Genomic DNA, 24730 nt, shown 5'->3' with positions numbered 1-24730 from the left:
CGCGGGCCTCTCACTGTCGCGGCCTCTCGTTGCAAAGCACAGGCTCCAGACGCGCAGGCTCAGTAATTGTGGCTCACGGGCCCAGTTGCTCCGGGGCATGTGGGACCTTCCCAGACCAGGGCTCGAACCCGTGTCCCCTGCATTAGCAGGCGGATTCTCAACCACTGCGCCACCAGGGAAGCCCCCAGCTCCTTTTCTTGAAGCCGGTGCCAATGTATTTCTCCTTACTTATATTTCTCCCTACTTTTTAAATATAATTATTTACTTATTTTATTTTATTTATTTATTTTGGCCACACTGGGTCTTAGCTGTGGCATGCGGGATCTTCGTTGCATTATGCGGACTTCTTAGTTGCGGCATGCGGACTCTTGGTTGCGGCATGCATGCGTTCCCCAACCAGGGATCGAACCCCGGGCCCCCTGCATTGGAAGCCGGAGTCTTACCCACTGGACCACCAGGGAAATCCCTCCCTACTTTTTATAGTGATAGATTTACAATAATGTGCTTCAGTTTTCTCAGCAAAAATACCTTATAATAAGTTGATTTAAAATTTTAGAATTGTAATTGAAGGAATAATGAGGTTTTTTGCTGTGGGAGAAAGTGTTTTAAGATTCTCAACTGCTGTATTTTGGCATGGAAAACATTTACAGAAATCAGACCTTCCAAAAATCCTGTTTCCATCCACAGAGATGAGAAGCATGGGCTTGGGAATTAGAGATTTGAATTCAAACTTCTGTCTCGCTGCTTACAAACTGCAAGTGTCTTACATTCTCTCTAAAAATAGGGATAATAATACATACCTGGCAGGATTGTGTTAGAAGGATTAGGACTGTGTAAAGTGTGTGGCAGAGGGAAGGCACTTAATGAATGTTAGCTGCTACTACAGTTTTTATCATATCATATGCTTTGGTATATTAATAATTAATATTAATTTAATTTATATTTTATAATAGTTAATAGTAATAATAGCAATAATCATTAATTGTAAAAGGGGCTTAATGTTACCGTAAATATCCATGCTAGTATATGTTTATTTTCATGCGCATTGATAATGCTTACTACAGTTTGGAAGATTATTTCAGATGTAGGTGTCTTGCCTTTCCAATAAGATTATCAGCTACTTGAGAGCTGGGACATATTATACACTTGTGTGGGGCTTTTTTTGTGTTTCTTTAATCCTCTACCCTGCCCTTCCATCACAGGCTTATTTTAATAAATAAATGATCATTGAATCAAGCCCTCATTATCATTAGTATGATAAATTACAGTTCTGTTTAATATATCATGCTATTTTAATGTAATCTGTTAAAGAAAAATTATGATATTAACAAAATTTGCAAGCTTTCATTAGAAGTTTAAGAAAAAGTTAAATAATGACAAACCTTCACAGAAAAATAATTTTACTAAGTGAAGCAAAACCAAAGAACTTAAATATTTAGAGAGGTAAATAAGGTGTTCTAAAGGCAAGACTATGAAGACATAATGAAGCAAGAAAAATTTATTCCAATTTGTCCAAAAGAACGATACTGAATAATGCCGGTAATAGAGCTATGGGTCTATCCTATTTTAAATGACCCAGAAGTGATAGAAGAGGGTCAAACTAAATGAAAAGTCTACACCTCTTTCCTAAGGAAAAGGGTTGTGTTGTGGCACAAATCTCTCAGAAGATGGGACTGCGTTCGAAACCAGTTACGCAGTTTCCCGACACCACTTGCTTCTAGCACGTGTGACTGCCACTTCAGAATGATGTGGTTTTAAGTAAAAATAAAATTTTTTTTTAATTACACTGAGCTGGCCTTAAAAACGAAACGTAGTGTTTTAGTCTTGGATCACCAGAGGCTGTTTCTAAGTTACTTGACTCTTATATGAAGGTTCAATAACCTATAGCAGGATAGCCCAGAAGTGAGTATAGAAAAAGGTGTTAATTTACATGTCTATTCAATTCCAAGCATTCATGTAAAAACTAGAAAAGTAAATGATTATGTGGCTATTTTCTACAGTGGACATTTGGGAGAATAAAGATGTGAATTTTGACTAAGCTTTCCAGAAAGGACTGTTGCATGTTTATCAGATGAAACTTGCCTTTGTATCTCACTCTGGTCCAAGGTGCAGAATGTTGATGGGCTTTTCCACTGCAGTGTCAGGTTTTTTAAATTGTAAAATTCATTTCTGTTGCCCTCTACTAAGCTTGCAGAAAACTAGGTTATACTTCACCTTCCTCCCTCAGGGCATTCTTTGATAACTTTGGTGATAGTGAAGAGTATCCTTTCTGCACTGTTGAAATTGACAGCTTGCTGCTACCATCCTGTGCATCTGGCAGCACCTTCAGCATCTTTGCATTGCAAAAAAGTACAAAGTGTGTAGAAATGGCCATTGTGTGCTTAGCAAGTTTAAAAATATATTGTGAATTATATTCAGATGTTCAGAATCCCTTTGTTATTTGTTACTGGATTGAGTTTATTTGTTTCACATGTTGAACAACTGTCCTGGACCCCAACAGTACAAGGGCTCCATTGACTGACCCCTAAAGGATCTGTGGATAGAATTGGGAGGAACTGGGGAGAGGGAGGCCCGTGAACTTGGATACGAAAAAAATTGCATGTTATTTTCACTAGACTCCAATTGAAATTTATTATTTCCTAAATCTATGAGTGAAGGCCACCAACCACAGTAGTATTAACAGTGCCTGGGAAATGTTACCAGTAGAAATATTGTTTATCACATTACATTTGCAGGTATCTTGAAAGATTACTATCTCCTAAATGATAGTAGTTACTAGACTCACCACTACATCTAGTATATTAATGCATTGATGAAGAACCACATATATAACTATATTACAATTTTTAAATATTTTTATAACTGTATTTTAAAAAATCTTCCATATAGTCTGCATCTTGAAATATTACTCTGAGAAGGGATCCATAAGCCTCACCAGACAGACAGAAGGCACACCAGGGTTAAGAACCCTCCTCCTTCCTTTGTGGGATGATTTCTTCCTACATCTGTGCATGTTGGTAGTTGTGGGGTGATCTGCCTCAGCTTCTTTCACCCCACTGTTTGCTGGGGTTAATTTTAACTGATGTGCCATAGGTCCCTCATTTTCCCTCAGTGAGCATGTGTCCTGAAGCTGCCAGCTTGAGGGAGAGAATACTTTTCCAGAAATAGAAAGATTTTTTTTTTTTATTCAAACAGAAAGTCACAAAAATTATAATCATCCTCATCAGTTCACTCAGTCCCATGTAATTAACTTTTTTTCATCTTGATCTTTTTTTAGCACTTTTATGAATTCATCAGTTTTCCATTAGAGTTCTGAAAATGCTTATTCATTCAGTTCAGCAGTATGGTCAGTTACCAGAAACCTGTACTTGTCAGAGTCTTTTCCATGAATTCCTTGAAGATGAAACCCTTTTATAGGAACATTTTTGCGAAAGCATCAGAGTACACCCAGAACTGTCTGTAAATGACAAAAGACTTAAAAATGACCACGGTTAAAGATTTGATGAAAGTTCATAATAATGCAATTGACAAGGAAATTTAGTTATTTCTGAGTTATACATTTTAAAGTAATAACTAGAATTATGACTTATAACATTATACAAGAACATATAAGATTTTTAGAAATTTCATGTAATGTCTGAAACATTTATATTAACATATTTCCATACAAATAACCCAAAGAAAGTTTAGTATTAGTTGTTTTTTTGTTTGTTTGTTTGTTTTATACTGCAGGTTCTTATTAGTCATCAATTTTATACGCATCAGTGTATACATGTCAATCCCAATCGCCCAATTCAGCATACCACCATCCCCACCCCACTGCGGTTTTCCCCCCTTGGTGTCCATATGTTTGTTCTCTACATCTGTGTCTCAACTTCTGCCCTGCAAACCAGTTCATCTGTACCATTTTTCTAGGTTCCACATACATGCGTTAATATACGATATTTGTTTTTCTCTTTCTGACTTACTTCACTCTGTATGACAGTCTCTAGATCCATCCACGTCTCAACAAATGACTCAATTTCATTCCTTTTTATGGCTGAGTAATATTCCATCATATATATGTACCACATCTTCTTTATCCATTCATCTGTCGATGGGCATTTAGGTTGCTTCCATGACCTGGCTATTGTAAATAGTGCTGCAATGAACATTGGGGTGCATGTGTCTTTTTGAATTATGGTTTTCTCTGGGTATATGCCCAGTAGTGGGATTGCTGGATCATATGGTAATTCTATTTTTAGTTTTTTAAGGAACCTCCATACTGTTCTCCATAGTGGCTGTATCAATTTACATTCCCACCAACAGTGCAAGAGGGTTCCCTTTTCTCCACACCCTCTCCAGCATTTGTTGTTTGTAGATTTTCTGATGATGCCCATTCTAACTGGTGTGAGGTGATACCTCATTGTAGTTTTGATTTGCATTTCTCTAATAATTAGTGATGTTGAGCAGCTTTTCATGTGCTTCTTGGCCATCTGTATGTCTTCTTTGGAGAAATGTCTATTTAGTTCTTCTGCCCATTTTTGGATTGGGTTGTTTCTTTCTTTAATATCGAGCTGCATGAGCTGTTTATATATTTTGGAGATTAATCCTTTGTCCGTTGATTCGTTTGCGAATATTTTCTCCCATTCTGAGGGTTGTCTTTTTGTCTTGTTTATGGTTTCCTTTGCTATGCAAAAGCTTTGAAGTTTCATTAGGTCCCATTTGTTTATTTTTGTTTTTATTTCCATTACTCTAGGAGGTGGATCAAAAAAGATCTTGCTGTGATTTACGTCAAAGAGTGTTCCTCCTATGTTTCCCTCTAAGAGTTTTATAGTGTCCGGTCTTACATTTAGGTCTCGAATCCATTTTGAGTTTATTTTTGTGTATGGTGTTAGGGAGTGTTCTAATTTCATTCTTTTACATGTAGCTGTCCAGTTTTCCCAGCACCACTTATTGAAGAGACTGTCTTTTCTCCATTGTATATTGTTGCCTCCTTTGTCATAGATTAGTTGACCATAGGTGCGTGGGTTTATCTCTGGGCTTTCTATCTTGTTCCATTGATCTACGTTTCTGTTTTTGTGCCAGTACCATATTGTCTTGATTACTGTAGCTTTATAGTATAGTCTGAAGTCAGGGAGTCTGATTCCTCCAGCTCCGTTTTTTTCCCTCAAGACTGCTTTGGCTATTTGGGGTCTTTTGTGTCTCCATACAAATTTTAAGATGATTTGTTCTAGCTCTGTAATAAATGCCACTGGTAATTTGATAGGGATGCATTGAATCTGTAGATTGCTTTGGGTAGTATAGTCATTTTCACAATATTGATTCTTCCAAACCAAGAACATGGTATATCTCTCCATCTGTTGGTATCATCTTTAATTTCTTTCATCAGTGTCTTATAGTTTTCTGCATACAGGTCTTTTGTTTCCCTAGGTAGGTTTATTCCTAGGTATTTTATTCTTTTTGTTGCCATGGTAAATGGGAGTGTTTCCTTAATTTCTCTTTCAGATTTTTCATCATTAGTATATAGGAATGCAAGAGATTTCTGTGCATTAATTTTGTATCCTGCAACTTTACCAAATTCATTGATTAGCTCTAGTAGTTTTCTGGTGGCATTTTTAGGATTCTCTATGTATAGTATCATGTCATCTGCAAACAGTGACAGTTTTACTTGTTCTTTTCCAATTTGTATTCCTTTTATTTCTTTTTCTTCTCTGATTGCCGTGGCTAGGACTTCCAAAACTATGTTGAATAATAGCGGTGAGAGTGGACATCCTTGTCTCGTTCCTGATCTTAGAGGAAATGCTTTCAGTTTTTCACCATTGAGAATGATGTTTGCTGTGGGTTTGTCGTATATGGCCTTTATTATGTTGAGGTTCCCTCTATGCCCACTTTCTGGAGAGTTTTTATCATAAATGGGTGTTGAATTTTGTCAAAAGCTTTTTCTGCATCTATTGAGATGATCATATGGTTTTTATTCTTTAGTTTGTTAATATGGAGTATCACATTGATTGATTTGCGTATATTGAAGAATCCTTGCATCCCTGGGATAAATCCCACTTGATCATGGTGTATGATCCTTTTAATGTGTTGTTGGATTCTGTTTGCTAGTATTTTGTTGAGGATTTTTGCATCTATATTCATCAGTGATATTGGTCTGTAATTTTCTTTTTTTGTAGTATCTTTGTCTGGTTTTGGTATCAGGGTGATGGTGGCCTCATAGAATGAGTTTGGGAGTGTTCCTTCCTCTGCAGTTTTTTAAGATTTTTAATCATAGATGTACAGCTAGTTATTTTCAAATAAACCCTTTTGGGTATTTTTTTAAGTAGGAATATTCAGAGATGCTTTATTCTTTTTTTGTGGTAAAATATACATAACATAAAATTTACCATTTTAGCCATTTTATGTATTTGTTTGTTTGTTTATTTATTTAAAATTTTTAGCTGTGTTGGGTCCTCGTTGCTGCGCGAGGGCTTTCTCTAGTTGTTGCGAGCAGGGGCTACTCTTCGTTGCGGTGCGTGGGCTTCTCATTGTGGTGGCTTCTCTTGTTGCAGAGCATGGGCTCTAGACGTGTGGGCTTCAGTAGTTGTGGCGCACGGGCTCAGTAGTTGTGGCATGCAGGCTCAGTAATTGTGGCTCGTGGGCTCTAGAGCGCAGATTCAGTAGTTGTGGCACACGGGTTTAGTTGCTCTGCGGTCTGTGGGATCTTCTTGGACCAGGGCTCGAACCCGTGTCCCCTGCATTGGTGGGCGGATTCTCAACCATTGCGCCACCAGGGAAGCCCTTTAGCCATTTTAAGTACAGTTCTGTGGCATTAAGTACATTCACATTGTTGTATAACCATCACCACCGTTTTTCCCCAGAACTTTTTCATCTTCCTCAACTGAAACTCTGTATCTTATGGTCTTTTGATAGAAAAAACTAAATTTAAATTCCAGTTCACATGGCATTTCTTAAAGTTTGTAAAAGATTTCACACTAGATAGAAGTTTATGTTTCTTAAACGGAGTTTAGAAGAGTGAGATTAATTCAGCTTCTTTAAAATTTTTGTAGAAACTGGGAAATCTTTCTTGGAGTAATATGCTACATATATATTTGCCCATATTCTTTCTTAAATCGTTTTTAAGCTTTAAAAGTTTCCTTTTATTTTCTTCTCCTTAAAAAATTGACTCATGCACACATCTTCCTTTTGAGCCTGCTTTTATAAAAGAGAATCCTCAGCATCTCTTCCTTGTAACATCATTGACTTTGTAAAATGGAATTTTGTTTAATATTGTTAGTTGTTTTTATAGGGCTTGTTTTTCTTGGAACATACCGTAAAACCAAAATATTTTGAATGTTACTCATTGACAGAGAGCAATGAGAGTCAAGAGTTTGCATGATAACTTTAACCAGATTGCTAATACTAAAGCTCAATAAAAGAAAAAGATTTTTTATTTATAATTACTGCCATTTCAAAGTATTTTTTAAAGCAGTTCCATACATAGAAACAGTAACATGTAAAAACTACACTAACACAGAGCAATGGTGTCCTATTGTATTTGAGGAAATATAGAGAAAGATCAGGCAGTTTTTATTTTTTAATAGCTTAATTATTACCGTACTGTACTCTAGTAAATTTTGTGATTGTAAGATGGAAATGCAAACAGCAGTCCTTTTTCTATTTATGACCAGTATTGTGCAATAATATCCACTGTTTTTAAAAGCAGGAAAAAAACGCATTGGGAGGATTTTTCTTTTACTTCATTTAAAATGCTCTCTAAAAGAAATCCCTTTCAATTAGAAAAAAACACAAATGACTCAGTAAATCTCCATTTAATAAAAGATATCTTTTTTCTGAATGAAACTAAAAATTTAAAAAGTGTCAAGAGCCGTTTGTGTTTAATATTTAGGTAGTTTGTTTTTATGGAGAGGATGCAAGTAAGACTTACTTTTGGCTTTCTAGTTTTTAATTCCTATTCCTAAAATTTTGGCTTAATGTGTTTTTGGTTGATGCATGACCAGGTTCATCGTCATGAGTGTTTATTTCAATGTTGGCATTGCTTCCTTTTGCTAAGTCAGCTTGTCATTGGAGCCGATTCTCTGAATGATTGATTTTTTTCGTGGAAGAAAGTAATAAATATGGCAATCAATGATTAAAACAGAAACTCACCTTTTATTTGGAAGTATAATACAAGAGTTCTTTGAAATTTAGTAGTGTAACTGAAAAGAACGGACTCATCTTTTTAGTACTTATTATTCTATGTAGTGCAGTATTGTGAATTATCACAAAGATAGTTTCAACTTAATTTTATTTAGCATTTAATAGCAATCAGGACAGCAGTATTTCTTGGTCATTTCTCAGTCATTTCCTGTTTACTGTTTTCCATAGTCATTAAAACCTTGTCTCTTATAAAACACAGTAAAGAAATTATGAAAACATTTTTGGCAGAGCATCTGTTTTTCCTATACTGCAGAGTTTTTTTCTTTCCTTTAAAGGTCTAGTGTTGATGCCCTCAAAAAGCCATACATGGCTGTGCCAGAGACTTCATCTTAGACTTTTACTTCTGAGTCTTTTAATGAACACAACTTTTTTTTTTTTTTTTTTTTTTGGCTGTGTCGGGTCTTAGTTGCAGCACGTGGGATCTTTTCATTAGGGCGTGCAGGCTCCTGTCTAGTTGTGGCGGGCGGGCTCAGTAGTTGCAGTGCGCGGGCTTAGTTGCCCCACAGCATGTGGGATCTTAGTTCCCCAACCAGGGATCCAACCCGTGTCCCCCTGCATTGGAAGGCGCATTCTTAACCGCTGGACCACCAGGGAAGTCCCTGAACACAACTATTATTAATATAATAAATTACTACTCAAGATTTCGGGACTCCAGGAGTTATTTTATGTTTATGTTCAGTGCATAAAGCCCTGTTTTAAGGAGGTTTATTAAATATTAAGTGGGTTATTATGGAAGGATACACAATTATTTTGTCATATGGATCTTAAAAAATGACATTTTCATATGCCTCAGAGTGTTGAACTGTCTGATCAGATGGGGAATCAGTTGACCTCGAAAGCCTTTTTCTCCCTGGCAGGAATGCCTGGCTAAATACATAAGGGCCCAGCATAAGCTGGTGGATCCCGGACGATGGATGACCAGCCTGCATCCGAATCCTGTGTTTTATGATTGTGCTAAAGTGCTCCTGTTTAGCCTAGCTGAATATTCTTGGAAACCAAATGATAAGGAACTGACATCACTCCTGAAAAAGTTAGTTTTTAAGACCAAAATTTTACTGAAGTACTGAGTAAAACATGTTTATTGGGCACATTTGTATCGGGCATTGCACTAAACTCTGGTAACATGAAGATGGAACAAAATTGACCCAGCTTTCACGGAACTTGTAAGCTAATGAGGGAGTCAGAAAAGCAAAGTTTTGTCACACACATGTCAGATCTAGTAACATGTCAGACGTGCTCTAGGGATACAAATAAATGAGCAATTAATTTTGCTTCAGGATTTTCTTAAAATTAGTTAATTTTATTTTTGACTGCATGAGGTCTTCATTGCTGCACGTGGGCTTTCTCTAGTTGTGGCGAGCGGGGGCTACTCTTCGTTGCAGTGCGCGGGCTTCTCATTGCGGTGGCTTCTCTTGTTGCGGAGCGCGGGCTCAGTAGTTGTGGCTCATGGGCTCTGGAGCGCAGGCTCAGTAGTTGTGGCTCACAGGCTCTAGGGTGCCCGGGCTTCAGTAGTTGTGGGCTCTAGAGCGCAGGCTCAGTAGTTGTGGTGCACGGGCTTAGTTGCTCCGCCACATGTGGGATCTTCCTGGACCAGGGCTCGAACCTGTGTCCCCTGCATTGGCAGGTGGATTATTAACCACTGTGCCACCAGGGAAGTCCCAGGATTTTTTTTAAAAAAAGAAGGGCAAAATCATTTTACTCAAAGCCTTAAAAGATAAGGAGGTATTGTCAGTTGACCACTTGGAGATGGGCGGGAAGGTCTTTTGTCTTCTAAGTAAAGGGACAAGTGCAAAGCCAAAGAATTGAAAAAGTGGCATGATAAGTTTGGGGGACATCAAATGGTCAAGATGGCGAAGAAACAAGGGTTCCATATAGGGGAGGGTGAGGTGGGTTAAGGTACAAAATGAGGCCAGAGCCTATTGTAATGGGCCAGGATTTTAAGTTCACTAATGCCAAAAAGCCATGCAGTCTAAAAGTTGCTTGGCTTTAGGATGGGAGAATTCATTGTACTCTTGTAGCACTTTATACTGTTTTTGTTTACATTTGGGCTCTGCTTTAGTTGGGTACAGAAGATAGGCATAATGAAGCTAATCACACAGAACAGTGGCTGATCAATGGCAAAAGACATGGTTGGTGCTTTTAGAATTCTGGGTAGAAAATCCAAAAGACAGCCCAGGGTTGTCAGAGAAAGACTCAGAGAGGTAGATTCAAACTAAGTTTTGAATAACGGATGGAATTTCAGTAGATGTAGAAGAGAAAGAAGAGCATTTCAGATAAGAATATTGTCACCTGAACCAGGGCAGATGCTGGCAAAGTGTGCATTGTGTTTGGGGGCTAGGAGAGTGGCAGTTTGGCTAGAATAGTGTGCAGGGGAATAGTGGGAAGTAACTTTAGCCCCACTGTGTGTTCTAGGTTTAAATATAATTCTTTGTTTTCCACTTTAGATTGCTCTCCCATAGGAATAACCTGGTGTCCAAAGTAAGCATGCTTTCTTGGAAAACTGAAGTAAGTTTCAAGAAAAAGGGAATAAGCACACTTTCCCTGGTATGCCTGATCCTGTTGCAGGTCTTGCCATCGTGTGACCAACATATTGGAAAGGGTGATAAGTTCATTTCAAAAAATGTTCATTGACCACAGTGAGATACCACCTCGCACCTGTTAGAATGGCTATCATCAAAAAGACAAGAGATGACGAGTGTTGGCAAGGATATGGACAAAAGGGAACCCTTGTGCACTGTTGGTTGGAATGTAAATTGATGCAGCCACTATGGAAAACAGTATGGAGGGTCCTCAAAAAATTAAAAATAGAGCTACCATATGATCCAGTAACCCCACTTCTATATGTATATTTGAAGGAAATGAAATCACTATCTTGAAGAGATATCTGCACCCTCATATTCATTGCAGCATTATTCACAATAGCCAAGATATGGAAACAACCTAAATGTCTGTTGTTGGATGAATGGATAAAGAAATTGTTATATATAAATAGAAATATATGGATAGTTGGATATACACATACATACAGTGGAATAGTATTCAACCATAAAAAAGAAGGAAATCCTGCTATTTGTGACTAAATGGATGAAACATAAGCTAAGTGAAATAAGTTGGACAAAGATAAACAAACACTGTATGATCTCATTTATATGTGGAATCTAAAAAAGTTGAACTTGTAGAAGCAGAGTAGATTGGTGGTTGCCAGGGACCAGGGGGTGGGGGAAATGGGGAGATGTTGGTCAAGGGGTACAAACTTTCAGTTATAAGATGAATAAGTTCTGGGGATCTAATGTATAACATGGTGACTATAGTTACCAATACTATATTGTATACCTGGAATTTCTTGAGAGAGTAGATTTTAAATGTACTCACTACACCAAAAAAAAAAAATTAACTATATGAGGTGATGGATGTGTTTGTCGTAATCATTTCACAATATAGATATATATCAAATCATCAGATTGTACACCTTAAACTTACACAATCTTATTTGTCAATTATATCTCAATAAAACTGGCGGGCATGTTCATTGAGCTCCTGTGACGTGCCAGGCACTATTCTGAGGTTCATCGGTGAACAGACAAAGCTCTGCCCTGGTGGAGCTGACATCCTAATGTAAATATGAGTAAATACAGTAAAGAGGGGAAGGGAGAAATAAATTATTTGAGGGGAAGTAGTGGAAAGGGACTGGTACTGAAGGTGGTTGAGAGTGATGAATCCTCAAATAAGGTTTCACCTACAGCATTTCCTTTAGTCAGATTACCAAGAAGCTACCCTTCCCCTGAGTTTGGAAAGCTGGCAGCCTAGATTTGGGTCTCTGAGCTGACCAGAGGCCCTTGTTTGCAGGTCCCATCTGCCTGCAGTTGGGGACAGTTTCCCCAGTTTGCCTGAAATGTGCCCAAGTGTGTGCTGTAACATGGGGGGGGAAAAGAGTGACCAGCCTCAGGGGGTCAGGGAGAAAACCCCATAGTAACCCCAGATTCCTGGTGAATCAGAATCTCTGGAAGGGGCAGGGGAGACAGATTTCCATGTTTTTAATAACTAAGTCCAGTCCATATTATTATATTATTATTATATTTTATTATATTGTTACATAATTTTTATTATATTATAATTATATTATTATATTATATTATTATACTATATTTTATTTTATTATATTTTATTTTATATTATTATATTATTATATTTTAATTTTATTATTATATTTTATTTTATTTATTTATTTGCCGTGTCACGCAGCTTGCAGAATCTTAGTTCCCCAACCAGGGATCGAACCCGTGCCCTTGGCAGTGAAAGCGTGGAGTCCTAACACTGGCCCACCAGGGAATTCCCCAGTCCATATTATTTTGAAGCAAATCCCAGATATCGTATTACTTCATTCATACCTATTTCAATATGGGATCTCTAAAAGATATGAGTTATTTTTAAAAATATAACCCAAGTTTCACTGTTACACCTTAAAAAATTTTTTAACAGAATGTAATTGCAAATTTTCAATGCTGATGGACTTTGGGAAATTATAAATTTATTTTTCAGGATTAAACTAGAAATATGTGAGTTTTAAAGGCAAGGCCTTTGGGAACACAATATTTGCATAAAATGCAGCTGCCCCACATTTATTTATTTATTTATTTTGAATAGCAAATAGTTTATTAGCAAGTATATGGTTTTAGTGACAATAATAAATTCACTTGAACAGAAGACAATAATCAAATCAAAAGAATAAATGCTTGCCAATCATCAGAAAATCTGTGGCCATTAGGACTGTCATGTAGAAATCCAAAATCATTGAGTCCAAGTCTTAAAGAAGATACGTCCTCTTATTAGTCCATATGGAACAGGTCCACAGTACCTGGAATCTGTAGAATTCTATAGATTATCACCTTCTAACCAAACATGACCCGTTGGCACATAACTGTGGCTTTTAAATAAACCTGATGGACTATTGATAAGAATTTTGTCTCCTTCCAAACCAGTTACTCTTTTACAAATATTTGATTTTGGATCACTCGTGCTTTTTGCAATCACAATGTCACCTCTTTGGATACCATAAAAATGTCGACTAAAATTTTCTGCAAAGACGATATCTGAATTTTGAATTTTAGGCTCTATTGATGGTTCAGAACACATGACACCACCACCGAAGTATTCAAAAACACAACGAGTTATACAGCCAGACTGAATAGTATAACCAAAAAGCCGAAAGGTTTTTCCCAGAACACCACGAAGCATGGTTCTATGTAGACTCTGCCACCATTGGCCATATGTCTTTTCAACAATACATTCAATTTTTCGGGTAGTTGCAGGGCTTCCAGAAAAAAACATCTAAAGCATGTCTCAAAACATATATAGGTGATCCATGGTTTCAAGATTCCTCTAGCCCCAAAGAACCCTGGTAGGCTCTTGCCCAGCACTCAGGTGGCTCTTTCTCCACAGCTGCCCTACATCTAAACCCTGGATATTTATTCAGTATTTATTATACCTGTTTATGTGCTATTTGCTGGGGATATGAAGATGAATGTGACAAGATTCCTGCTTTTGATGGTAGCACTGTAATATGTTTTTTACTGTAAGCTTCTAGAAGGTAGTCTGTTAGTAACATTTAGATTTGAAGTCAGTCTTTTAGTCCACTATACTTGAGCCATAACTTAATACCCAGAGTTCTTCACCACCACTAGCTGTGCAATGGGAGAGAGTAGGCAGTTAAGAGCATCCTCCCATGCTGCAGGGCTTTGTTACTTGCAGAGTTTGGTATCTCTTGAACCACCTCAAAGACTTTTGAGACCCAACCCACAGTCTCTTTTGATGCCATCCTTTGTTTAGACCTACTCTACCCAGCCTGGCACAGCATTGGCAGTTGAGATTAAAGGAGGTTAAAGAGAGACCTGGAAATGTTTTCCCCAGGACCATCTTTGCATCAGTCAGACAACGCATACACAGGTCTTCTGTCAGTAGATTCCCATTAGATCTCAAGATTTTGAGAGGCTTTTAGCAAACATGTTAAGCAGAAATTTTATCAGCCCTGAAAATTTTCAGCATGTGTATTTCTGGCTGGTTTTAAAATCTGTTGATGTTTCTCCAACTTGAGAACTCAGACCACCCAAGATTACTTCTGCAGATCCCAGTTTGAGAAATACCGATCTGTGTATGATTAATGGTTCTATAGTCAGTAAACTTAAGATCATTATCACTATGTTGGAATTTATCTTAAAGAAGTTTGATATATTTATCAAACAATATTTATCACTATTCTCTTGCTTGCTAAAATAATCATGAATGTCTTGCTTTCTGTGGATCCTTGTGTTTCCATTTTCAGTTTGACCACCATTAAAGGTCATTCCTTTACAGCACACAACAAATCACTGTGTTCTGGAGTTGGATAAGTTAAATGATTTTCAAACTTTTTTCTCCCAGTTAAGAGTTCTATCACTGAGTTAAAGGGGAGAAGTGGAGCATTACAGTGCCTCTACCACCAACCTTTAGGCCTCCAAGACAGCTCCTGGACCCCTCGGAGAATCCTAGGTCCCCAGGGATCAAAGTTTTTATATCACTGATGTGGCTATTAATTTCATTTAAAGATGAGAAAACAGGCCCTGAGAGATTGGAATTTGTCAGTAATCACAAGCCTAGTCAATGTCAGTATCCAGAACAAGCCCTTTCCAAATTCAGTGTCCTCCCTGCCCTGACCTGTACGTGTCCCCAGCCCCTGTAAAGCCTTGCCAGACTTCTCCCTGACCCCCCAAGGTTGGTCACTCGTTCCCCCCATGTTATAGTGCATTGTTTAGCCAGCTGGATTGCTTAATATATTAGGTTTATTTCTATTCCACCTCATTCCAAGTTGGAATTAAAGCAGCTTTAAGGCCTGGAATTTTTTTTTTGATTCCTAAGTTTTTCTCCTAATAATGTTTCTTAGTTTTATCCACCTTTCTTCCTTGCTGTTAGTATGCTCTAGCTAGTTACAAAAAGAATGAAGGTCTTGGTTGAATAACAAAGGAAAAACTCAGAGCCCATCGTGTTGAGTTTGACAGCTTCTTTTTATTACAAATGGGCATAATTGTGAAAATATAGTAGTGTTTTCTCCTAGTAAAATGTCATATTATTTCACACAAAAAAATGACCAGTGACTTCACCTGAAAAAGCTTGGGAACCCCCACCAAAAACCCTAGCACTTCTTACCTTGCGTTGTGATGAATTGTTGCATCTCTCTTCCAAAAGAAAGGGAGTTCCTTACAATCAGGAACTGTGCCAGGAAGTTTGACACAGCCTTGCAATTACAAAATTTAACAGTCCAGGGACTTCCCTGGTGGCCCAGTGGTTAAGACTGTGTGCTTGCACTGCAGGGGGCACAAGTTCGATCCCTGGTTGGTGAACTAAGATTCTGTGTGCTGCATGGTGCAGCCAAAAAATAATAAAAATAAAATTTAACAGTCCATAACAATGACAATATAGTAAAAGGAATAAGATGAGAATACTTTATATCCTAGGTGACATAAACAGTTACTTGCCCTGGGTAAGTGACTGTTTTATGGTGTAACTTTTTGATCATGACACTTACCAGAATATTGTTTGCTTAAACATAATAATTTACTTCTTGGCCTTGCTTTTACAGTCCTACAAAAATGTTAAGGGTATTTACATTTATTATTGCATTTTATGTCATACTCATTTGATATTCCCACTCCTTAACAGAGGACCTGGCACATAGTGGGTGCTAAATGTTGGTTAAATGCTTATTCTTTTCACCCACTGAACAAGTTCATTAAAGGTAGTAATTAAAGAAGCAGCTTTCCCCATTCTCTAAGCTATTCTTCAGGGTAGAAAACAGAAGGAGGCAGGGGATAAAACTACAATTTACTGTCCTCCCTTTCTCCTTTCCTCCTTTGAGGATGTTCTGATTCTATAATTCATGCTAATGAACTCATATAAGCTGTTCTTACCTCCTAAAGTGATTTCTTCCAAAACCTTAAAAATCGCTATAGGACCAAGATGCAATAACAGGGACTGGATTGACCTTCCTGCATAAAACAGTTAAAAATTAGATAAAATGTATTAAACAATGGTTTTTAGACATTGAATATCAGGCAGCACAGGGATTCATGAGAAATAGAAAACAGATAAGGTAAGCCCTGTAACTGCCCCAGCTTCTGTCTGTGGAGTTTTCAGGCCATAGCGCAGGGAAGGGGATCCCAGATGGAGTCTGGTAATCTTCCTGAGTTGAGCTGATGCAGCTGGGGGGTAAAAATGGCTAAAACTCACTGGGCAGAGCACCAGAGGAGAGAGCTACATGGAGATAAAACCCTGGAGAGCTGCAGAGAGTCTCCCTTGAGTCTTCAGCTGGTACCTGATCGGTACATGTGTGTGGGGAAACTACCCAAGTCCTGGGAAAGAATCAACCAAAAGGATTAGAGGAAATAACACTTGGAGCTCACACAGGGCAGAGAAGAGTTTGTGTTCCCACCTGCAAGACTGCAAAAATCCTTGTAATTCATGGGACATCAAGTGAAGTACTCAGAAGGGTATTGCCTCACTATAGGGCAAAATTAGCCCTAGACTAAAGACTGACAAAGCTTAAAAGCAGACCTCAAGAGAATCAAACCATTTACAAGTAACTTAATTGTGTCCTAGACAAAGTTCAAAAATATCTATAGGAATACAAAAATATCCAGTACTCAATAATGTAAAATTAGCAATGTCTGGAATCCAATAAAAAAGTACCAGGCATACAAAGAAAGAGAAAAATACCACCCACTATGAGAGGAAAAAAAATCAATCGGTAGAAAAAGACCCAGAAATTATATAAATGATAGAATTAGTAGAGAAGGACATTAAAAAGCTGTCACTATTCTGCATAATTTCAAGAAGGTAGAGGAAAGATTGAACATATTAAATAAAGAAATGGAAGATATTAAAAACCCCAACTTCTAGAAATGAAAACTACAATGTTTGAAAATAAAAAATACATTGGATGGGATTAACAAGCAGATTAGACACTGCAGAAGAAAAAATTAGTGTGCTTGAAGACATAGCAATAGAAACTATCCTAAATGAAAGCCAGAGAGATAAAAGGACACTTAAAAATTTTTTTTAAAAAGAGCACCAGTGAGCTGTGGAACCACTTCAGGCAGCATAATCGTAGGTAATTGGAGTCCCTGAAGGAGGGGTAGGGACACAAAATATATGAAGGAATGGCTGAAATTGTTCTAAATTGGAGGAAAACTATAAACCTACAGATCCTAGAAGTTTAATGAACCCCAAGCACAAGAAGCATGAAGAAAATGATGCCAAGGCATATCAGAATCAGATTGCTTAAAACCAGTGATAAAGAGAAAAATCTTTAAAGCATTGGAGTGGGGGTGGGGTGGGGAGGGGAGACCTATCATGTACAAAAGGACAAAAGTAAGAATGACAGCAGAATTCTATTTGGAAACAATGCAAGCAAGAAACAGTGTAACAATATCTTTAAAGATCCAAAAGAGAAGAAAAAAACTCAATCTAGAACTATATGTCCAGTGAAATACATTTCAAAAATGAAGGCAGAATAAACACTTTTTTTAAAGACATACGAAAACTGAAAGAATTCATCACCAGATCTGTACTACAAAAATATTAAAAGAAATCCTCCAGGGGCTTCCCTCGTGGTACAGTGGTTAAGAATCCGCCTGCCAATGCAGGGGACACGGGTTTGAGCCCTGGTCTGGGAAGATCCCACATGCCGTGGAGCAGCTAAACCCATGCACCACAACTACTGAACCTGTGCTCTAGAGCCTGCGAGCCACAACTACTGAGCCCGCATGCCACAACTACTGAAGCCTGCATGCCTAGAGCCCGTGCTCTGCAGCAAAGAGAAGCTACCGCAGTGAGAAGCCTGTGCACCACAACGAAGGGTAGCCCCCGCTTGCCGCAACTAGAGAAAGCCTGCACACAGCAACGAAGACCCAACCCAGCCAAAAATAGATAAATTAAATAAATAAATTTTTTTAAAAAAAGAAATCCTTCAGAAGGGGGAAAATGATACCAGATGAAAATTGGATTTACTCAAAGGAATGAACAGCACTGGAACTGGTAAATATGTGGGTAAAAATAAAAGTGACTACAGCTCGTTATACCTTTAGTAGCTCAGGCACAGATCACATGAGAACACTGCAACCATTCCATAGCTCATGATTGCTTAAATAAAGTTTCCCAATGATCCCTCTGCTAGCCTCAGCACCTTTTAGAGGAAAATTTGTTTGTAAATGATTGGGAAATTATGGCATATACTGATGCTATACCAAATTAATGCAAATAAAGCAAATGTCAGTAATTTTTTGTATGTTGGTAAGATAGCCTATTATATTGACTCTTGGTGGTCTTTTAAAGTTTTAGCTTCCTAGTCATTTTCACTATGTAATGTTTTTGGAAGAAGAAAAAGAACAGAGAGGCATATAAGGAAGAGAAGAGAATCATTTGTTATAGCAGTCACATACAAAATTTCATTTTGTGAAGTATTTGAAATCCTGTGTTATGACTTTAAAAGTTTTCTTCTACTGCTGCTAGGTTATAATATCTTAAATCGGTAGAATTGATTTGCTTAGCTAGCTTTCCTGAAATAGCTGTTCTTGAAACCACTACATTTCTTGATATGAGAGCTGAGACTTTTCCCACTGTATGAAAAAAATTTTAAATAGCCTGTCATCTTCCTTTTTATCTCTGTCTTAGAGGTCTTTAAAATCTTTCTGTGATCTTAATGAAAATCAAACTGTCTGGAAGATATTTCTTACAGATAGCTGATGTAGATTATTCTTGAGACCACTAGGCTGCTTGAAAATTTTCCAGGTATTTGATCTCTGGTATGCTTACCTAGAGTGAGACTGACTTGAGATTCTTGTGTTTCATGGGTCTCCCCCATCCTCTTTGTTTTATTAATTGTATTTGGTGTCAGGGGCACTGTGTGGCTTGCAGGACCTTAGTTCCCCAACCAGGAATCAAACCCCGGGCCCCAGGCAGTGAAAACCCAGAATCCTAACCACTGGACTGCCAGGAAATTCCCATATTAGTTGTATTTATTTTTAAAAATAGGCCTTACGTGCATGTGGCATAACATTCAAGAGGTACAAAAGGACATATAAGTGAAGTGTATACCTTCCTCTGTGTTTCCAGCCACCCAGATTCCCTCACAGAAGCAGCTGGTGTTGCTGGTTATTTGTGCCTCATTTCAGGGTCTGAATATTTACAAACACATGTATATATTCTCCCTCCACCCAGCACTTGGGAGCATATATCATGATTCATCCACACTGGACTATTACACAGCCATTAAAAATAATGAGACAGACAATTCTGCAGCCTGTGGAACGAAAACCACGTTCACAGAAAGATAGACAAAATGAAAAGGCAGAGGACTATGTACCAGATGAAGGAAAAAGATAAAACCCCAGAAAAACAACTAAGTGAAGTGGAGGTAGGCAACCTTCCAGAAAAAGAATTCAGAATAATGACAGTGAAGATGATGCAGGACCTCAGAAAAAGAATGGAGGCAAAGATCGAGAAGATGCAATAAATGTTTAACAAAGACCTAGAAGAATTAAAGAACAAACACCTAGAAGAATTAAAGAACAAACAAACAGAGATGAACAATACAATAACTGAAATGAAAAATACACTAGAAGGAATCAATAGCAGAATAACTGAGGCAGAACAACGGATAGGTGACGTGGAAGACAGAATGGTGGAATTCACTGCCACAGAACAGAATAAAGAAAAAAGAATGAAAAGAAATGAAGACAGCCTAAGAGACCTCTGGGACAACATTAAACACAACAACATTCGCATTATAGGGGTCCCAGAAGGAGAAGAGAGAGAGAAAGGACCCAAGAAAATATTTGAAGAGATTATAGTCGAAGACTTCCCTAACATGGGAAAGGAAATAGCCACCCAAGTCCAGGAAGTGCAGAGAGTCCCAGGCAGGATAAACCCAAGGAGAAACATGCTGAGACACATAGTAATCAAATTGACAAAAATTGAAGACAAAGAAAAATTATTCAAAGCAACAAGGGAAAAACGACAAATAACATACAAGGGAACTCCCATAAGGTTAACAGCTGATTTCTCAGCAGAAACTCTACAAGCCAGAAGGGAGTGGCACGATATATTTAAAGTGATGAAAGGGAAGAACTTACAACCAAGATTACTCTGCCTGGCAAGGATCTCATTCAGATTTGACGGAGAAATTAAAAGCTTTACAGACAAGCAAAAGCTGAGAGAATTCAGCACCACCAAACCAGCTCTACAACAAATGCTAAAGTAACTTCTCTAAGTGGGAAACACAAGAGAAGAAAAGGACCTACAAAAACAAACCCATAACAATTAAGAAAATGGTCATAGGAACATATATATCAATAATTACCTTAAACGTGAATGGATTAAATGCTCCAACCAAAAGACACAGGCTTGCTGAATGGATACAAAAACAAGACCCATATATACGCTGTCTACAAGAGACCCACTTCAGACCTAGGGACACATACAGACTGAAAGTGAGGGGATGGAAAGAGATATTCCATGCAAATGGAAATCAAAAGAAAGCTGGAGTAGCAATACTCATATCAGATAAAATAGACTTTAAAATAAAGAATGTTACAAGAGACAAGGAAGGACACTACATAATGATCAAGGGATCAATCCAAGAAGAAGATATAACAATTATAAATATATACGCACCCAACATAGGAGCACCTCAATACATAAGGCAACTGCTAACAACTATAAAAGAGGAAATTGACAGTAACACCATTATAGCGGGGGAATTTAATACCTCACTTACACCAATGGACAGATTATCCAGACAGAAAATTAATAAGGAAACACAAGCTTTAAATGACACAATAGACCAGTTAGATTTAATTGATATTTATAAGACATTCCATCCAAAAACAGAAGATTACACTTTCTTCTCAAGTGCGCACAGAACATTCTCCAGGATAGATCACATCTTGGGTCACAAATCAAGCCTCAGTAAATTTAAGAAAATTGAAATCATATCAAGCATCTTTTCTGACCACAACGCTATGAGATTAGAAATGAATTACAGGGAAGAAAATGTAAAAAACACAAACACATGGAGGCTAAACAATACATTACTAAATAACCAAGAGATCACTGAAGAAATCAAAGAGGAAATCAAAAAATACCTAGAGACAAATGACAGTGAAAACATGACAATCCAAAACCTATGAGATGCAGCAAAAGCAGTTCTAAGAGAGAAGTTTATAGCTATACAAGCCTACCTCAAGAAACAAGAAAAATCTCAAGTAAACAATCTAACCTTATACCTAAACAAACTAGAGAAAGAAGAACAAACAAAACCCAAAGTTAGCAGAAGGAAAGAAATCATAAAGATCAGAGCAGAAATAAATGAAATAGAAACAAAGAAAACAATAGCAAAGATCAATAAAACTAAAAGCTGGTTCTTTGAGAAGATAAACAAAATTGATAAACCATTAGCCAGACTCATCAAGAAAAAGAGGGAGAGGACTCAAATCAATAAAATTAGAAATGAAAAAGGAGGAGTTACAACAGACATTGTAGAAATACAAAGCATCCTAAGAGACTACTACAAGCAACTCTATGCCAATAAAATGGACAACCTGGAAGAAATGGACAAATTCTTAGAAAGGTATAACCTTCCAAGACTGAACAAGGAAGAAATAGAAAATATGAACAGACCAATCACAAGTAATGAAATTGAAACTGTGATTAAAAATCTTCCAACAAACAAAAGTCCAGGACCAGACGGCTTCACAGGTGAATTCTATCAAACATTTATAGAAGAGCTAACACCCATCCTTCTCAAACTCTTCCCAAAAATTGCAGAGGAAGGAACACTCCCAAACTCATTCTATGAGGCCACCATCACCCTGATACCAAAACCAGACAAAGATACTACAAAAAAAGAAAATTACAGACCAATATCACTGATGAATATAGATGCAAAAATCCTCAACAAAATACTAGCAAACAGAATCCAACAACACATTAAAAGGATCATACACCATGATCAAGTGGGATTTATCCCAGGGATGCAAGGATTCTTCAATATACGCAAATCAATCAATGTGATACTCCATATTAACAAACTAAAGAATAAAAACCATATGATCATCTCAATAGATGCAGAAAAAGCTTTTGACAAAATTCAACACCCATTTATGATAAAAACTCTCCAGAAAGTGGGCATAGAGGGAACCTACCTCAACATAATAAAGGCCATATACGACAAACCCACAGCAAACATCATTCTCAATGGTGAAAAACTGAAAGCATTTCCTCTAAGATCAGGAACGAGACAAGGATGTCCACTCTCACCGCTATTATTCAACATAGTTTTGGAAGTCCTAGCCACGGCAATCAGAGAAGAAAAAGAAATAAAAGGAATACAAATTGGAAAAGAACAAGTAAAACTGTCACTGTTTGCAGATGACATGATACTATACATAGAGAATCCTAAAAATGCCACCAGAAAACTACTAGAGCTAATCAATGAATTTGGTAAAGTTGCAGGATACAAAATTAATGCACAGAAATCTCTTGCATTCCTTTACACTAATGATGAAAAATCTGAAAGAGAAATTAAGGAAACACTCCCATTTACCATTGCAACAAAAAGAATAAAATACCTAGGAATAAACCTACCTAGGGAAACAAAAGACCTGTATGCAGAAAACTATAAGACACTGATGAAAGAAATTAAAGATGATACCAACAGAGGGAGAGATATACCATGTTCTTGGATTGGAAGAATCAATATTATGAAAATGACTGTACTACCCAAAGCAATCTACAGATTCAATGCAATCCCTATCAAACTACCAATGGCATGTTTTACGGAACTAGAACAAAAAATCTTAAAATTTGTATGGAGACACAAAAGACCCCGAATAGCCAAAGCAGTCTTGAGGGAAAAAAACGGAGCTGGAGGAATCAGACTCCCTGACTTCAGACTATACTACAAAGCTACAGTAATCAAGACAATATGGTACTGGCACAAAAACAGAAACATAGATCAATGGAACAAGATGGAAAGCCCAGAGATAAACCCACACACCTATGGTCAACTAATCTATGACAAAGGACCCAAGGATATACAATTGAGAAAAGACAGTCTCTTCAATAAGTGGTGCTGGGAAAACTGGATAGCTACATGTAAAAGAATGAAATTAGAACACTCCCTAACACCATACACAAAAATAAACTCAGAATGGATTCGAGACCTAAATGTAAGACCAGACACTATAAAACTCTTAGAGGAAAACATAGGAAGAACACTCTTTGACATAAATCACAGCAAGATCTTTTTTGATCCACCTCCTAGAGTAATGGAAATAAAAACAAAAATAAACAAATGGGACCTAATGAAACTTCAAAGCTTTTGCACAGCAAAGGAAACCATAAACAAGACAAAAAGACAACCCTCAGAATGGGAGAAAATATTTGCAAACGAATCAATGGACAAAGGATTAATCTCCAAAATATATAAACAGCTCATGCAGCTCAATATTAAAGAAACAAACAACCCAATCCAAAAATGGGCAGAAGAACTAAATAGACATTTCTCCAAAGAATACATACAGATGGCCAAAAAGCACATGAAAAGCTGCTCAACATCACTAATTATTAGAGAAATGCAAATCAAAACTACAATGAAGTATCACCTCACACCAGTTAGAATGGGCATCATCAGAAAATGTACAAACAACAAATGTTGGAGAGGGTGTGGAGAAAAGGGAACCCTCTTGCACTGTTGGTGGGAATGTAAATTGATACAGCCACTATGGAGAACAGTATGGAGGTTCCTTAAAAAACTAAAAATAGCTGGGCGCAGTGGCGCGCGCCTGTAGTCCCAGCTACTCGGGAGGCTGAGGCAGGAGGATCGCTTGAGCCCAGGAGTTCTGGGCTGTAGTGCGCTATGCCGATCGGGTGTCCGCACTAAGTTCGGCATCAATATGGTGACCTCCCGGGAGCGGGGGACCACCAGGTTGCCTAAGGAGGGGTGAACCGGCCCAGGTCGGAAACGGAGTAGGTCAAAACTCCCGTGCTGATCAGTAGTGGGATCGCGCCTGTGAATAGCCACTGCACTCCAGCCTGGGCAACATAGCGAGACCCCGTCTCTTTAACATAAAAAAAAAAAAAAAAAAAACGAGAAAAAACTAAAAATAGAATTACCATATGATCCAGCAATCCCACTACTGGGCATATACCCAGAGAAAACCATAATTCAAAAGGACACATGCACCCCAGTGTTCATTGCAGCACTATTTACAATAGCCAGGTCATGGAAGCAACCGAAATGCCCCTCGACAGACAAATGGATAAAGAAGATGTGGTACATATATACAATGGAATATTACTCAACCATAAAAAGGAATGAAATTGGGTCATTTGTAGAGACGTGGATGGATCTAGAGACTGTCATACAGAGTGAAGTAAGTCAGAAAGAGAAAAACAAATATTGTATATTAATGCATATATGTGGAACCTAGAAAAATGGTACAGATGAACTGGTTTGCAG

General features: G+C 37.7%; 1 protein-coding gene and 1 pseudogene across 1 annotated transcript in view; one reads left to right on the top strand and one right to left on the bottom strand.

The window, feature by feature from the left end:
• The window catches only part of BICRAL (BICRA like chromatin remodeling complex associated protein), an 81140-nt gene that overhangs the window by 19050 nt on the left and 37360 nt on the right, over window positions 1-24730 (top strand). The gene's annotated exons all lie outside the window — the stretch shown is intronic.
• On the bottom strand, window positions 12894-13454 carry LOC133095702 (mitochondrial inner membrane protease subunit 1-like; annotated as a pseudogene).

Source organism: Eubalaena glacialis, chromosome 7 (genome assembly GCF_028564815.1).
Source record: "Eubalaena glacialis isolate mEubGla1 chromosome 7, mEubGla1.1.hap2.+ XY, whole genome shotgun sequence".
In the NCBI taxonomy this organism is placed as follows: Eukaryota; Metazoa; Chordata; class Mammalia; order Artiodactyla; family Balaenidae; genus Eubalaena; species Eubalaena glacialis.
This window is presented reverse-complemented; position numbering and strand designations above follow the sequence as displayed.